The 16,473-nt window shown below is 38.4% G+C and overlaps 1 protein-coding gene and 1 long non-coding RNA gene across 10 annotated transcripts in view; one reads left to right on the top strand and one right to left on the bottom strand.

The window, feature by feature from the left end:
• Positions 1 to 16,473, bottom strand: part of LOC127673655 (zinc finger protein 431-like) — an 826,992-nt gene that overhangs the window by 637,807 nt on the left and 172,712 nt on the right. The window lies entirely within an intron of this gene.
• LOC127673670 (uncharacterized) lies at positions 9,041 to 11,326 on the top strand. The gene is made up of 3 exons (XR_007975230.1): positions 9,041 to 9,120; positions 10,370 to 10,509; positions 11,273 to 11,326. It is a non-coding gene; the product is annotated as an uncharacterized LOC127673670 (long non-coding RNA).

Below are 16,473 nucleotides of genomic sequence, written 5' to 3'. Positions count from 1 at the left end.
CAGAAGAGGGCATCAGATCCCATTACAGGTGGTTGTGAGCCACCAAATGGTTGCTGGGAATTGAATTCAGGACCTCTGAAAGAGCTGTCAGTGCTTAAACTCTGAGTCATTGCTCTAGCCCAGGATGATATTTTCTAGATCCATCCATTTGCCTGTGAATTTCATGAAGTTACTGTTTTTTAATAGCTGATTAGTATCCCATTGTATAAATGTACCACATTTTCTGTATCTACTTCTTTTGAGGAAAATCTGAATTTTTTTCCAGCTTCTGACTATTATAAATATGGCTGCTATGAACATAGTGGAGCATGTGTCCTTATTACATGTTGGAGCATCTTCTGGGTATATGCCTAGGAGTGGTACAGCTGGGTCCTCAGGCAACTGTCTAATTTTCTGAGGAACTGCAAGACCTAAGGATCCATCCTACATGCAGACACTAAACCGAGACACTGTTGCGGATGGCAAGAAGTGCTTGCTGACAGGAGCCTGATACAGCTGACTCCTGAGAGGATCTGACAGACCCTGACCAATACGGATGTGGATGCTTTCAGTCGACCATCGGACTGAGCACAGGCACCCTGTCCTGGCTGGTTTTGTGTGTAAACTTGACACAGGCTGGAGTTAATCACAGAGAAAGGAGCCTCAGTTGGGGAAGTGCCTCCATGCGATCCAGCTGCGGGGCATTTTCATAGCTGGTGATTAAGGAGGGAGGGCCCATTGTGGGTGGTACCATCCCTGGGCTGGTAGTCCTGGGTTCTGTAAGACAGCAAGCTGAGCAAGCCAGGGGAAGAAAGCCAATTAAGAAACATCCCTCATGGCCTCTGCATCAATCAGCTCCTGCTTCCTCTGCTTGAGGTCCAGTCCTGACTTCCTTTAGTGATGAACAGCAATATGGAAGTGTAAGCTCAATAAACCCTTTCCTCCCCAACTTGCTTCTTGATCATTATGTTTGTTCAGGAATAGAAACCCTGAGTAAGACATACCCCAATGGAGGAGTTAGGGGAAGGGCTGAAGGAGTTGAAGGGGGTCTTATCTGTCATCAATGGGAGGGGAGGCCCTTGATCCTGTGAAGGCTTGATGCTCCAGTGTAGAGGAATTCTAGGGCGATGAGGTGGGAGTGGGAAGGTGGGTAGGGGGGCACACTCAGAGAAGCAGGGTGAGTGGGGTGAGACTGGGGATTCGAAGAAGGGAAGCCAGGAAAGGGGATAACATTTGAAATGTAAATAAATAAATATCCAATTTAAAAAGAAAAAAAAACCAGCAGGACTTGGAACAAAGGTTCATAATGTCCTGTTATGTATTGAACTTTTAAATGTGAATTAACTAAAAGGTAATTGGTTCCATTGGAACCCACCAGAAGAGATTTTTTTTTTTGCTTTGAGAGAAAGAATACATTTTAAAAATAACATAACCTATTACTGTCAAGTAGACAATTTCATTGAAAAAAATATTTATTGAGAGTGTTTGTACCTCTGACTTCTCTGTGCACTTTATATAAAGATAGTAAAGTGTCTATTGTTATGAAAAAAATGAAATTAGCTGAACACGGTCTGAGACTCAAGACCTCCCATTAAGCTGTTTCCCAGCTGTGCCTGCAGTATAACAGGAAAGAGAAGCAAGTCTCACTGGAGCAGATTCTTCTAGCTCATGAAGTGGAGCAAATCATATACAAAACAACACCTGAGAAATATTTAAAATTATATACTAAAGCAATCTGATCTTTTATTTTACATTATTCTTTCCATATATCATAGAAGAAAAAAAATATCTCCTGAAAGCTAGACACATAGTTGTGCAATATACATTCTGCAGATAGCTTTTAAGTGTCTTATTAATTTGAGTCCCACATGAATAGAGCTAAGGAGGTCAGGTGTAGGAGCAGAAAGTTTAGTATGAGAGAACTGTAGAGAATACAAAAGAAGCTGAAACCACTTAATACTTACATTGATTAAAATGTTACTGGTGTCTGATGGCTAATTATGCAATTAAATGCCAATGTAACAAAGAAAACATTTTAATTTGTATCATTATGAATTGAAATGGAACCATTTAAAACTACTTTGTCATTTTGTAATCGCTGGCTTGATGTTTTGAATGGGTGATGCAAATTAAAGAATGAGAATATATTGTTACACACAAGCATTTTTTTTTCTGCCTCCAAAGCCCTTTAATTCATTTTCCCCTCCCTGTGTGTTCCGGGAGATCAGAGCAAAGACCTTTCACTTGCTACCATCTCAGCATACTTTCCCAAACCGAAGGGACTCCTAAGAGAATAAATGTCTGGGGAACACCATTACTAATTAATTTTAAATTTTCTAACAAAAGAATATTTAAGTAGTTTTAAAATGATTTTTAATTTTAAGGTGAATGTATATATGAGGGAGAAGGTGGAGTCGAAGGGGTCAAAGACACCAGGAGAGCAAGGCCCGCAGAATCAGCTAAGCAGGGCTGGCACTGGCTCACAGAGGCTGGAGTGGCTATCACAGAGCCTGCATGCAAGCTGTGGTTATGTAGTTTGGAGTTTTTGTGGGACTCTTAACAAAAGGAGTGTGTGTGGGAGGGTGCAGGGCGGTATCTCTGACTCTTTTGCTGGGCATGAGAGCCTTTTCCTCCTACTGGGTTTCCTAGTCCAGCTTTGATATGAGGGTCCTATTGAATCTTGATATGCAGAGTTCGATTGGTTTCCTGGGAGTCCTGCTTTTTCTGCTGAAGGAGTAACAGGATGAGCAGTGGATGTGTGGGAGAAGAGAGGCAGGGAGGAGAGGACTGCGGGAAGGGAAAGGATTGGGAAGTATAGTCAGGATGTGTAGTGTGAGAGAAGAATAAAGAAAAGAAAAGAAGAAAGAAAGTTAATGGCAAAAAACAAAAACAAACAAACAAACAAAAACCCCCCAGTTAATGGCTTAGCTCTCTATGGCAAAGCCTGTTAATTAAATAAAAAATACTGAGATATAGTATTAGGGTGTGTTTGTGATTTTAAGCTAAGGTTTGGTAAGTATTCTTGGGTATATGATGGGAGGATAGAAACATCTCACTGTTGATCCACTGAGTCTTCATTTGTCCTGCGTGCTCAGAAGAGAGCCTGTCTCTTTCTCACAGGTTTTTGAAAGCGTGTATCCAATAACATCCCACAGTCTGACAGAGAGTGAAGGGGGCTGAAGATCAGAGTGTGACCTTACTTGTTTTCACAAGATGGAGGTTCTGTTGTTTCCTTCAGTGCTGAGGTGTTACATTTCAAGAAACTATGTCTGGAATTCCATCAGCTTTCAATCACTTCTTGAGCTGTATTTAGAAATGAAAGGAAAGCGAGGCTCTGTGGCATTGGTTGCCTAAGAGGATCAAAACCATACTTACTTTGGTGGTAGTGGGGGGTCACTTAGTAAGAATGAATAAGAAATCTGCTAAGGGCTTCCCAAAGAAATAGGGAAAACACTGTGGGGGCAAGAGTGTTTGAAGGTGTCCCTGTGTTAATGGGTATGTGAACAGACACATTTGGTGTCTGCGGCAGCCATTGACAAGATCACATGACTCCCGGCTGACCTCCATTTTCCTCAGAAAGTGGCTGAAGCTACGTGACAGCATGCCTGCTTTAGGAGTGCATGTTAGAGCTATGGTACAGCTGTCCATTTAATTCCAACTCTTTTAAAGTACACTCCAAGTTAGAATCTAACTACATTACTTCTCCCTTTCCTTTTCTTTCCACCATCTCTCCTCATGTTTAGCCCTCCAACCCTTTCTTCATTCTATCCACATTGAAATGGAAAGCCTCTTTCTCTTTATTATTGTGACATATATGCACCAACATATAAATAAAACTTACTAACTCCGTTATTGTTGTTTGTATGTCTGTGGTTTGGGGGCCTGATTTCTTTGTATTGGGTAGCCAGTTAGGATGGTCATCCCTGAGAGAGCTGATTCCCTCCCTTTCAGCAGTCTTAGTTGCCTACACATCTTTGCGTAGGGATGGGGCATCATAAACATTTCCCTTCCATGTTACCATCACTATTGATGTTGCCATTGTTTGAGTCCTGCTTATGCAGCCATTTCTATGAGAGACACTCTCACAGCTAAATTCCTGATATTTTGGCTCTTATAATCCTTTTACCTCCTCTCCTTTGATGTTCCTTGAGCCAAGGATGCAGGAGCTGTGATGTCTATCTATCCACTGAGGCTGTGCTCCCTATGATTCCATTGATCTCTGCAATGCATCCAATTGTGTTTTTCTGTGATGCTTTTAATTTGCTGTAAAGAGAAGCTTCTTTGATGAGAAATGCGATAGCTAAAGGTGTTTATTTGTTTGTTTGTTTTTATAATCTATATATATTTAGAATATATCTAGGAATTATGCTGGCCTAGTAAAATAGCAGCAGTACACTCTCTTAGGATTAATGACCTCACTAGACATGACAAGGCACTTAGTTTTGCAGGACCGGGAATATTTGTCTCCTGTTGAGAACACCTTAAGTCCTATTAGACTGCTGTTGGTTATTGCCATATGTGAGTGCCACTATAGCACTCTTACAGGGATCCTGCCATTGTTGTGGTTCATAGGTGTCACAGCTAGGAAGGACTCTTTAATTGTTTCTCATTGCTTCTCTCCATAAGAAGTTTGAATAATACTTTATGATACTGTACTGGCTGGTTTTATGTGTAAGCTTGACACAGGCTGGAGTTATCACAAAGAAAGGAGCTTCCATTGAGGAAACACCTCTTTGAGATCCAGCTGTAAAGCATTTTCTCAGTTGGTGATCAAGAGGGGAACCTTGTGGGTGATACCATCCCTGGGCTGGTAGTCTTGGGTTCTATAAGAAAGTAAGTTGAGCAAGTCAGGGGAAGCAAGCCAGTAAGTAACATCCCACCATGGCCTCTGCATCAACTCCTGCTTCCTGACCTGCTTCAGTTCCAGTCTTAACTTTCTTTGGTTATCACAGCAATGTGGAAAGTGTAAGTTGAATAAACACTTTCCTTCCCAACTGGCTTCTTGGTCATGATGTTTGGCAGGAATAGAAACCCTGTATAAGGCAGATACTATGAGAGTTAGACCACAAGAAGACTTTCAGACACATCTCAAATCATAGAAATCCTGAGATTTAAGTATCCATTGTCTCTTCCAGTAGGGTCTTACATTCAACCTCCGAGGTATAACTAACTACAGCAACAGAAACAATAGCTTCTATTGCTTATGGATTTCCTCCTGCTTGGTACTGGGGGTTTTGTCAGTCTATGTTTCTAGAAACTTAATTCTAACTTTTACTTCATAAAAGTAAACTCCAAAAGAGACAGAACAGGCTACACACAGAAAGGATATCCAATAGCTCATAAATTTCAAAGTTAAAAATGTGGGAAAAGAATGTTGTAAGCTCTTTCTTGTTTGATTAATCACCATAACCTTGTGCTTTAGAACAAGGATTTATCAGGTCCTGTACATAAAAGCTTTGGCAGAACTACTTCTCTGGAGATGTAGTTTTGAATACTTTTTATAAATGTAATGATTCTCACATGGATATACCTAAAACTCACTTCATTTTACACATTTTTTCCAGAGCAGATTAAAAATTTAATATCTAACTAATTTTTGTTGCTAATTACCAATGGATATGATAGAAGACAAATGGATATAAGCACAGCTTTTGTTTTTTCAAATAATACTCTTCAAACTTCTAAACTGTTTTGGGAGTTGCTTCTTTTAGGTTTAGGCCTCTGTATCCAAGCTAATTTACAAGACCAATTAAAAATGTCTCTAAAGTTGATATCAATTTCCTGAATACAAATGGAAATAATTTATCTTTCACTAACATCATTAAAATGTAATCTTAAATTTCCTATATTATATCCCTAAGTAGATGTTTGAAAAAAAATTCATGATAGAATGTCAAAAAAGTGGATATATAGAATGATAGATAATTATGCATAACAGATCAACCAATAAAGAAGGCACTGATTTTTCTTTTCTAGAATTAATAGTGTAATTCACTCAACTTACTTAGGTTATATATATTAAATAAACGTCTTTTTCCAGTGGAGTCCTGAAATACCCAAGCTTAATTTAAACTTACCCACACAATACTTCATTAATGTCTAGTATTTCTGACAATATATTCAGTTCAGATCTTGGCTTCCCTGGGAAATCATGAGTTTCCTGAGGATAAAATCTTGATCTTATATTACTATTGCACCTTCATAGCACCTAATACTTGTTCTTAGATAGAGAATATGCTTAAGGTGTGGCTTGGTACCATTCCATCTTGAATTCTGTACAGAGTATTCTACAGAATGAATTGTGTTCTCTGTATTTTGAAAGTGATTCATTTTTTATTACAAGGGCCCATAAACTGCACTTTAAACCTTGAAAATCCATGTTTTTATAAATAAATGTCATGGTGGCACAGCCATGCCCAGTTAAAAATGTATTGACTAGGATTCTTTCTTACCATGGTGGTGGAGCTGAAAAGCCAAGACTGAGACCTTATGGTCCACTAAATTAAACTATTTACCAATTAGCTCTTCCAGATCTATAAAATTGCTGACCTGTGTGCTAGACGTTTACCTTGCATGAAAACTATAAGTACTTAAGATTTATTGCTGATGTTGGGTTTTTTGCTTGTTTGTTTGTTTGTTTTTTAAATATAGTTTGACTCTCTTCCAGCTTATACTTGCTGCCAGTTTCTTTTAAGAATTTATTTATTATTTTTATTTATGTGTATGTGTGTGCCTGCATAAGTTTATATGCACTACATACATGCTGGCCCCTACAAAGGTCAGAGAGCATCAGGCATGTAGAGCATCCTCTACAACTGGCAGGAAAGATAGTTGTAATGTGGGTGCTGAGAACCAAACTCAAGTCTTCTGCAAGAGCAGCAAGTGTTTTTAACCATTGATCCCAGACCTTAAGGCTTGAATCAACTTATTTCTATCTTTGTTAAAAATGAATTAGACAACATTTTTCTAATGCTGAATATTCATTTATGAATTTCTGGCAAGTACGAGTATGAAATATGATAGAGACAATACTGGTTTATGTATGAAGCTCCTTGCTACGGCTACTATATTTCTTTTGATTGAATCTAGAACAAATGCTAAAAATGGCATTCGGTATCCTGCCAAATAAATCTTTATTAAAGCCCAAATTCAGTTTGAATTAAGTGGTTGAAACAGTCATATTATATTAGAGAAAAGAATACAGCTGCTTTAAAAAATTGTTTTTTTCTGGTTGTTGTAAGCTGCATGTTGAGGCTATCAGTCTATCCAAAGTGTATTCATAAAGCACCATTAGCTGGCTGGAATAATGGTTTGCTTGCTGATGTTAAGAAAAAATTGTGTTGATTTTACAAGAGTGTTCACACTGCAAAGATGAAGCTTTGTCCAGCCACTCTCTGTTACTTTAAGAAAATATGACTGCACTGTGGAAATTAACATGCCATTTCTTGATGATTATTATTTCCATTGGGCATCGTGAATGGCTTCTATTGATGTCACTTCTAGGGCCAAGTAAAACACCATGGAAAAGTTAACATAGAAATAAGTTTATTTAAATATTTTATGCAACTAATAAATTTGATATTTGGTGAAGAAGCCTATACCAATTATTCAGCATCTCATATTTCATCTATATTTTATTTAGATGGGACTTTCTGGGAGCATCCTTTTTCAGCTATATTTTTCTGCATTTCAGTGTTCTTCCATAATGCTTGTTAGTAGATATTCAGTTCAATATATTTCAGCTTCATGATTGACATAAAAGTATCCCTCCTTTTTATAACAGCTAGGAAATTTAGAAAGAATAATGATAAGATTATAGAATCGAAAGATCAACATTTCATAAGTTTTGATCCTTAGCATCTACATGGAAATCTAGGCATGACTATGCATGAGCCTGTAAGCCCAGTACTAGGGGTTAAATGGGAAAGAATATAGCTTTTCCCAAAGATAGTGAGAACCAGGTCCTTTAAGTGACCCTTCCTCAAGGGAATAAGATGGAGAGTGACAGAGGAGGACACTAAATGTCTTCCTCTGGCTTTTGCATGCATGTGTGTAGGTGTGTACACCTGCATATAAACGTTCATCTATACATAGACAGCACACACAGAAAAAATAATTGCTATTTCTAGGTATTGGTATTGAATACTTTATATAAATTATTTCTGTGTATCAGAATATGTACCTACAAAGGTAAAAGTATTCCTACTCTACAGAGGATTCAATTTTTTTTTGTTGTATGATTTTTTATTTGATATATTCTTTATTTACATTTCAAATGGTTTCCCCTTTCCAGGATCCCCCCTCCCTGAAAGTCCCATAAGCCCTCTTCCCTCCCCCTGTTCCTCAGTCAATTCCTTCCCGATTCCTTATCCTGGTATCAGATGATTCATTTTTATTTGATTATATTAATCTGATTAGCAAACTGCAGAGCTGGGCCAGGTGCCACTGACTCTGTTATATTTGTGAATTACTTTAGTGACTTCCCAAGTGGATAGACTACCACACAGCTCCTCTAGATTAAGAGAGGCTTGGGAAATCCAACACTCCCACGGAAGGTACTAGAATACTTAGAGGGGACCTGGAAGCAGGTGATACTTGCACACTGAGCTATAATGGTGCAGCTAACTTTTCTGGAGGATATTCTATTTTGCACGTATCTACTGTCCCACATTCATCCCATGTCATAGATGAGAGTCCTGAATGTCAAATTCAGAAAACACAACATTTGTTGGCTTTGTTAAACAACATCTTTACATTTATGAATATGAAAATTTTAAAGTAAGTGTTTCAGTTAGGAAGTTAAGAGTTGAGTAATGAAGAAATGGCCATTTCTCTATTTCATCCATTAAATAGTAGAATTTGTTTATTGTAATGTAAGGAAAACTTCCTGTCCTATATGAAATGAAGGCTTTGAGGTTTGAAAGACTCTCACCATTCCAAGTACACTCTTATTTCATGCTTATGTTTCATGATGTGTGTCCTCAGCTTCCTGCTCCTGCTACCCTGAATTTGGTGTGCCATGGTGGACTCTCATCCTTCTGGAAATGTGAGACCAAATAATCTTCTATGAATCACCTTGGCCATGGTATTCCATTGCAGCAATTGAATATGCATAGAACATGTGGAGGACTGCAGACTTAGGTACTGGTAGAAGCTACTTGGGTCAAATGCCTACCACACATAGCCTAGTTGCTTTTAATGAAAAGATAACCTACAATCGCCTTTTAAAAGGTCAAGTGCTGATAGGTCAAAGGGGAAATAAAAGTTCAGTTGTGAATTAGGAGGAAGAAAGAAAGGGAAAGTTTTAGAATAATTAACTAAGTATTCCTCAAATAGCTTTAAGATGGGAATAATTAAGACTAACAAATTTGAATTGATAAATTTAAATTTCGGTTACTCAGAAGAATGTAAAAATATATATCACTATGGAGCCTGAATGTATTTGAATTCTTTTTGGGCTTGAACTGACTCTCACAGGAAAAAGCAGGTGCTCTCCCAGTTAGCTATACATCCATCCCTGAGCGGTAGATACTGGAGGGTGTGCCTACTGCACAGACATCTTTAAATAAAAGGAAGCTTGGTGTGTTAATTTTTAACTTTTTAAAATTTTTTATTCAACAGTATGTAATAATGGCTCCTCCATGTAAGAATACAGTCTTTTTTTTTATAGGCTTGTAATGTTTATTGTGTTAGTGTGAATAACTATTTTAATAGTTCTTCCTATGTTTATCACACCACCAAGCAAGATTCTTCTTGAGATTCTATAGCACGTTTTTATAAAAATTATTTATTTTGAGAATTTTCTGCATTGGATTTACTATAAATTTTTAATATAAGAATGGATTTCATATAATAAATGGATTCAGTTAGACAAATGTACAACTAGGAACTGGCTTAGTATTTAGCAGTTAGAATTTCAAGTGGCTTTGTTCTTTTCTTCTTCCTTCATTTTTCTGCTAGAGTATGAATGTGTTTGCCTTTTCAAAAATGTATCTGTTGAAATCTCATGATTGCAGAAAAGGGGTATTTGGGGGAACTGGTTAGATAATGAGGGTAGAAGCTTTATGAATGAGATTACGCTCTTCACAAAGGGATTGATTATTTGCCTTATGACAGAAGTAGACATTTGAAGGAAACAGATTTTTTCCTGCCTTCAAGTATGCTTCTGTCCTGAACTGTGAGCTGTATTTTCTCCCTTGTCTATAACACACCTATTTATGGTATTTTATGGTTCAAGTTGGACTGAGGTATTTGCATACTATAAAGAATATAACAAATATGTATCTGAAAGGATTCTTTCTCTACCCTACTCTGCCTAAATGCTTTGTGTGGTATCTGAAATATTTTAAGAGATTGTTCAATTACATTCTTTATTATTCCTCCCTCAAAGAGAGACAACTGAGAGAAGCCAAGGGATCCAGGCAAGGTGTGAAATCTCCACTTCATAAAAGAAATTTGCTAGACATACAATCAGGCGCTGATTCACCACTTTCTACTGTATTGATGAAGAACATTTTAGCCTTATTTCCAGTAAGTTATGACACCTTGAAATTTTCCATGATTTCACTTGTGATTGCATTAGCGAAAGGGCTTAAGGCACCAGAAATATGTGCCCAACCTGGCTCCAGACAAAACCAGAATGTCCTGCCCAGAGCCAGGGCTCATCAGTGAATGATGAAGAAGTTCATGGATCTGGCACAGAGAATCTCACTGCTAAAGTTGAATTTTCAAAAAAACAGAAGAGACGTGTACATGCTTCACTTTTGAAAAGTCACAAAAACAAAAATAAGAAAATTAAGTTCTAGTTTAGGTTGGATCACTTTTCTAGATTCTGATTTTAAAAACAAGAAAGAAGTTTTGTAGTGTGTTGCCCTCTAACAAAAACCTCTCACAAATCTTTTTTTATTTGTTTGTTTGTTTTTGTTTTGATTTTCGAGACAGGATTTCTCTGTATAGCCCTGGCTGTCCTGGACCTCACTCTGGACCAGGCTGGCCTCGAACTCAGAAATTCTCCTGCCTCTGCCTCCCAAGTGCTGGGATTAAAGGCGTGTACTACCACTGCCTGGCTACCACTCACAAATCTTGAGAAAATAATGTACACAATCGCAATTTCATATGCCAGGGAGGTACCAGTGATTTTTAGTTCAATAATTTTTTTAAATTTTCTTTTTTTAGGGTCAATAAATTTTATCAACTTGAGACAATCCTTGAAATTTATCTCTTTTCAAACATCTGAGATGAGTACCGTCTCACCTTTTAATAAATTAACACTTTGTGTTTTTTTGTCTGCCAGCCCACTGGACTCAGGGCCTGTGTCCTGCCCAGGGAACTGTGGAAGGAGAGAAGCCCTGCGGCCATACTCGCTGCCTGCTGGGACACAAAAGGATCACTAGGTACTGTAACACCCTGAGCTTTAGATTTCTGGTGGTGCAAACCGCCAGGGGTCTGCGTGCACTCAGGAACTGAGCACGTAGGCAGCTTTTGTCTGCCAGCCCGCCGGGCTCAGGACCCGTGTCCTACCCAGGGAGCTGTGGAAGGAGAGAAGCCCCGCGGCCATACTCACTGCCTGCCAGGACACGAAAGGATCATTAGGTACTGTAACACCCTGAGCTTTAGATTTCTGGTGGTGCAAACTGCCAGAGGTCGGCCTGCACTCAGGAACTGACACATAGGTGGTTCATCTGCAAGCCAGTCCATTGCAGGACCTGTGTCCTATGTGAGAATCAACAGAGGGAGTGACCCCCACCACAACTTCTTCCCTCCATAATAGAGCAGAGAACACCTGGTTGACCTTGACAACCTAAGTATAACATTGCTTGAGGCAAGACTGAGAAGGGCTCCAAAGGCACAAAAGAGGAAGGCAGCATATTAGTAATCTGTGCCCGAAGAAACCCAGTCATCCAGTGTTGCAGAGATAACCTTAAAGATCCACAGTAGGTTGAAGCACCAGCCAGTGACAATAAGACCATCTAACTCCTGGGAGAACCAGATGGCTAAAGGCAAATGTAGGAACGTTACTAACAGAAACCAAGGCATTATGGCAGCATCTGAACCCAATTCTCCAACATTAGCAAGTCCTGGATACCCCAACACACCAGAAAAACAAGATTTGGATTTAAAATCACTGGTCATGATGCTAGTACAGGAACACATGGAGGACATACTTAAAGAAATTCAGGAGAAAATGGATCAAAAGTTAGAAGCCCTTGCAAGGGAAACACAAAAATCATTGAAAGAAATTCAGGAGAATACAAAAGCCAATAAGGAGCAAATGCAAAAATCACTTAAAGAAATACAGGAGAACCTTGATCAACAGGCAGAAGTCATGAAAGAGGAAACACAAAAATTGCTTAAAGAATTAGAGGAAAACACAAACAAGCAAATGACAGAACTGAGCAAAAATTTCCAGGATCTAAAAACAGAAGTAGAAACAACTAAGAAAGCACAAAGGGAGACAACTTTGGAGATAGAAAACCTTGGGAGGAAATCAGGGACCATAGACGCAAATATCAACAACAGAATACAAGGGATAGAAGAAAGAATCTCAGATGCCGAAGATACCATAGAAACCATGGACTCAACAGTTAAAGAAAATGCAAAATGCAAAAAGCTTGTAACCCAAAACATCCAGGAAATCCAGGACACAATGAGAAAGCCAAATCTAAGGATTATAGGTATTGATGAGAGTGAAAATTTACAACTTAAAGGGCCAGCAAATATCAACAAAATTATGGAAGAAAACTTCCCTAACCTAAAGAGAGAGATGCCCATGAATATACAAGAAGCCTACAGAACTCCAAACAGGCTGGACCAGAACAGAACTACCTCCCGTCACATAATAATCAAAACCCCAAATGTACTAAACAAAGAAAGAATACTTAGGGCAGTAAGAGAAAAAGGGCAAGTAACATATAAAGGAAGACCTATCAGAATTACACCAGATTTCTCACCAGAGACCATGAAAGCTAGAAGATCCTGGGCAGAACTCATGCAGACTCTAAGAGAACAGAAATGCCAGCTGAGACTACTATACCCAGCGAAACTCTCAATTACTATAGATGGAGAAACCAAGATATTTCATGACAAAACCAAATTTACACAATGTCTTTCTACAAACCCAGCCCTACAAAGGATAATAGGGGGGAAACACCAGTACAATGAGGGAAACTATACCCTGGCAAGAGCAGGATATTAAGCTTCTTTCATCAAACCCAAAGAGGAAAACCACACGCTTATAAAATTAAAATCAAAAATGTTAGGAAGCAATAACTACTACTCCTTGATATCTCTTAACATCAATGGACTCAATTCCCCAATAAAAAGACATAGACCAACAGACTGGATATGTAAAAAGGACCCTACATTTTGCTGCATACGGGAAACACGCCTCAATGTCAAAGACAAAAACTACCTTAGAGTAAAAGGCTGGAAGACAATTCTACAAGCAAATGGTCCCAGGAAACAAGCCGGAGTTGCCATTCTAATATCAGATAAAATTGACTTTGAACCTAATGTCATCAAAAGAGACATGGAAGGTCACTACTTGCTGGTCAAAGGAAAAATCCAACAAGAAGAACTCTCAATCCTGAACATCTATGCCCCAAATACAAGGATACCCTCATTCATAAAAGAAACTTTACTAAAGCTCAAAGTACACATTGCACCTAACACAATAATTGTGGGTGACTTCAACACTCCACTTTCACCAATGGACCGATCGGAAAAACAGAAACTAAACAGGGAGACAATGAAACTAACTGAAGCTTTGAACCAATTGGAGTTAACAGATATATATAGAACTTTTTATCCCAAAGCAAAAGAATATACCTTTTTCTCAGCACCTCATGGTACCTTCTCCAAAATAGATCATATAGTTGGTCACAAGACAGACCTCAACAAATATAAGAAGATTGAAATAATCCCATGCCTCCTATCAGATCACTATGGAGTAAAAGTGGTCTTTAGTAACAGTAAAAATAACAGAAAGCCCACATACACATGGAAACTGAATAATACTCTACTCAATGATACCTTGGTCAAGGAAGAAATAAAGAAAGAAATCAAAGATTTCTTAGAATTTAATGAAAATGAAGGCACAACATACACAAATCTATGGGACACAATGAAAGCAGTGCTAAGAGGAAAACTCATAGCTTTGAGTGCCTCCAAAAAGAAATTCGAGAGAGCTTACACTAGAAGATTAACGGAATAACTGAAAACCCTGGAACAAGAAGAAGCTAATTCACCCAGGAGGAGGAGAAGACAGGAAATCATCAAACTCAGGGCTGAAATCAATCAAGTAGAAACCAAGAGAATCATACAAAGAATCAACAAGACCAAAAGCTGGGTCTTTGAAAAAATCAACAAGATAGATAAACCCTTAGCCAGACTAACCAAAGGGAACAGAGAAAGTGTCCAAATTAACAAAATTAGAAATGAAAATGGAGATATTACAACAGAAACTGAAGAAATTCAAAAAAATCATCAGATCCTACTACAAAAACCTGTACTCAACACAACTGGAGAATCTGGAGGAAATGGACATTTTCTTAGACAGATACCAATTACCAAAATTAAACCAGGATCAAATAGACCATCTAAAGAGACCCATAACCCCTAAAGAAATAGAAGAGGGGTCATAGATAGGCTTCTGACCAAAAAAAAGCACAGGACCAGATGGTTTCAGTGCAGAATTCTATCAGACCTTCAAAGAAGACTTAACACCAATACTCTTCAAACTTTTCCACCAAATAGAAACAGAAGGAACACTACCCAACTCCTTCTTCGAAGCCACTATTATGCTGATACCAAAACCACACAAAGATCCAACTAAGAAAGAGAATTTCAGGCCAATTTCCCTTATGAATATTGATGCAAAAATACTAAATAAAATTCTTGCCCACCGAACCCAAGAACACATCAACACGATCATCCACCATGATCAAGTAGGGATCATCCCAGGGATGCAGGGATGGTTCAATATAAGGGAATCCATAAATGCTATCCACTACATAAACAAACTCAAAGAAAAAAAACCACATGATCATTTCATTAGATGCTGAAAAAGCATTTGACAAAATTTAGCATCCTTTCATGCTAAAAGTCTTGGAAAGGACAGGAATTCAAGGCCCGTATCTAAACATAGTAAATGCAATATACAGCAAACCGGTAGCCAACATCAAACTAAATGGAGAGAAACTTGAAGCAATCCCACTAAAATCAGGGACTAGACAAGGCTGCCCCCTCTCTCCATATCTTTTCAATATAGTTCTTGAAGTCCTAGCTAGAGCAATTAGACAACAGAAGGAAGTCAAAGGGATACAAATTGGAAAGGAAGAAATCAAACTATCACTATTTGCAGATGATATGATCGTATACTTAAGTGACCCTAAAAACTCTACTAGAGAACTCCTACAGCTGATAACTTCAGCAAAGTGGCTGACTACAAAATCAATGCAAGCAAATCAGTAGCCTTTATGTATTCAAAGGATAAGCAGACTGAGAAAGAAATTAGGGAAATGACCCCCTTCACAATAGCTACAAACAGCATGAAGTATCTTGGGGTGACTCTAACCAAACAAGTGAAAGACCTATATGACAAGAACTTCAGATCTCTGAAGAAGGAAATCGAAGAAGATCTCAGAAAATGGAAAAAGCGTTCCATGCTTGTGGATTGGCAGGATTAATATAATTAAAATGGCCATCTTGCCAAAGGCAATCTACAGACTCAATGCTATTCCCATAAAAATCCCAACCCAGTTCTTCATAGAGCTAGAAAGAGGAATTCTCAAATTCATCTGGAATAACAAAAAACCCAGGATAGCTAAAACTATTCTCAACAGTAAAAGAACTTCAGGGGGATTCAATATCCCAGACTTTAAACTCTACTACAGAGCAATAGTGATAAAAACTGCATGGTATTGGTACAATATCAGGCAAGCGGATCAATGGAATAGGATTGAAGACCCAGAAATGAACCAACACACCTATGGTCACTTGGTCTTAGACAAAGGGGCTGAAAGCATCCAATGGAAAAAAGATAGTCTTTTCAACAAATGGTGCTGGTTCAATTGGAGGTCAGCATGCAGAAGAATGCGCATCGATCCATTTTTATCTCCTTGTACCAAGCTCAACTCCAAATGGATCAAGGACCTCCACATAAAACCTGACACACTGAAACTAATCGAAAAGAAACTGGGGAAGACCCTGGAGGACATGGGCACAGGGGAAAAGTTCCTGAATAGAACACCAATAGCTTACGCTCTAAGATCAAGAATTGACAAATGGGACCTCATAAAACTATGAAGTTTCTGTAAGGCCAAGGACACTGTCAAAAGGACAAAACGTCAACCAACAGATTGGGAAAGGATCTTCACCAACCCTAAATCTGACAGAGGGCTAGTATCTAATATATACAAAGAACTCAAGAAAGTAGAGCCCAGAGAACCAAATAACCCCATTAACAAGTGGGGTATGAAGCTAAACAAAGAATTT

This window comes from Apodemus sylvaticus, chromosome 23 (genome assembly GCF_947179515.1).
Source record: "Apodemus sylvaticus chromosome 23, mApoSyl1.1, whole genome shotgun sequence".
Taxonomy (NCBI): domain Eukaryota; kingdom Metazoa; phylum Chordata; class Mammalia; order Rodentia; family Muridae; genus Apodemus; species Apodemus sylvaticus.
Note: the sequence above shows the minus strand (reverse complement) of the source record. Positions and strands in the feature narration are given on the sequence as shown.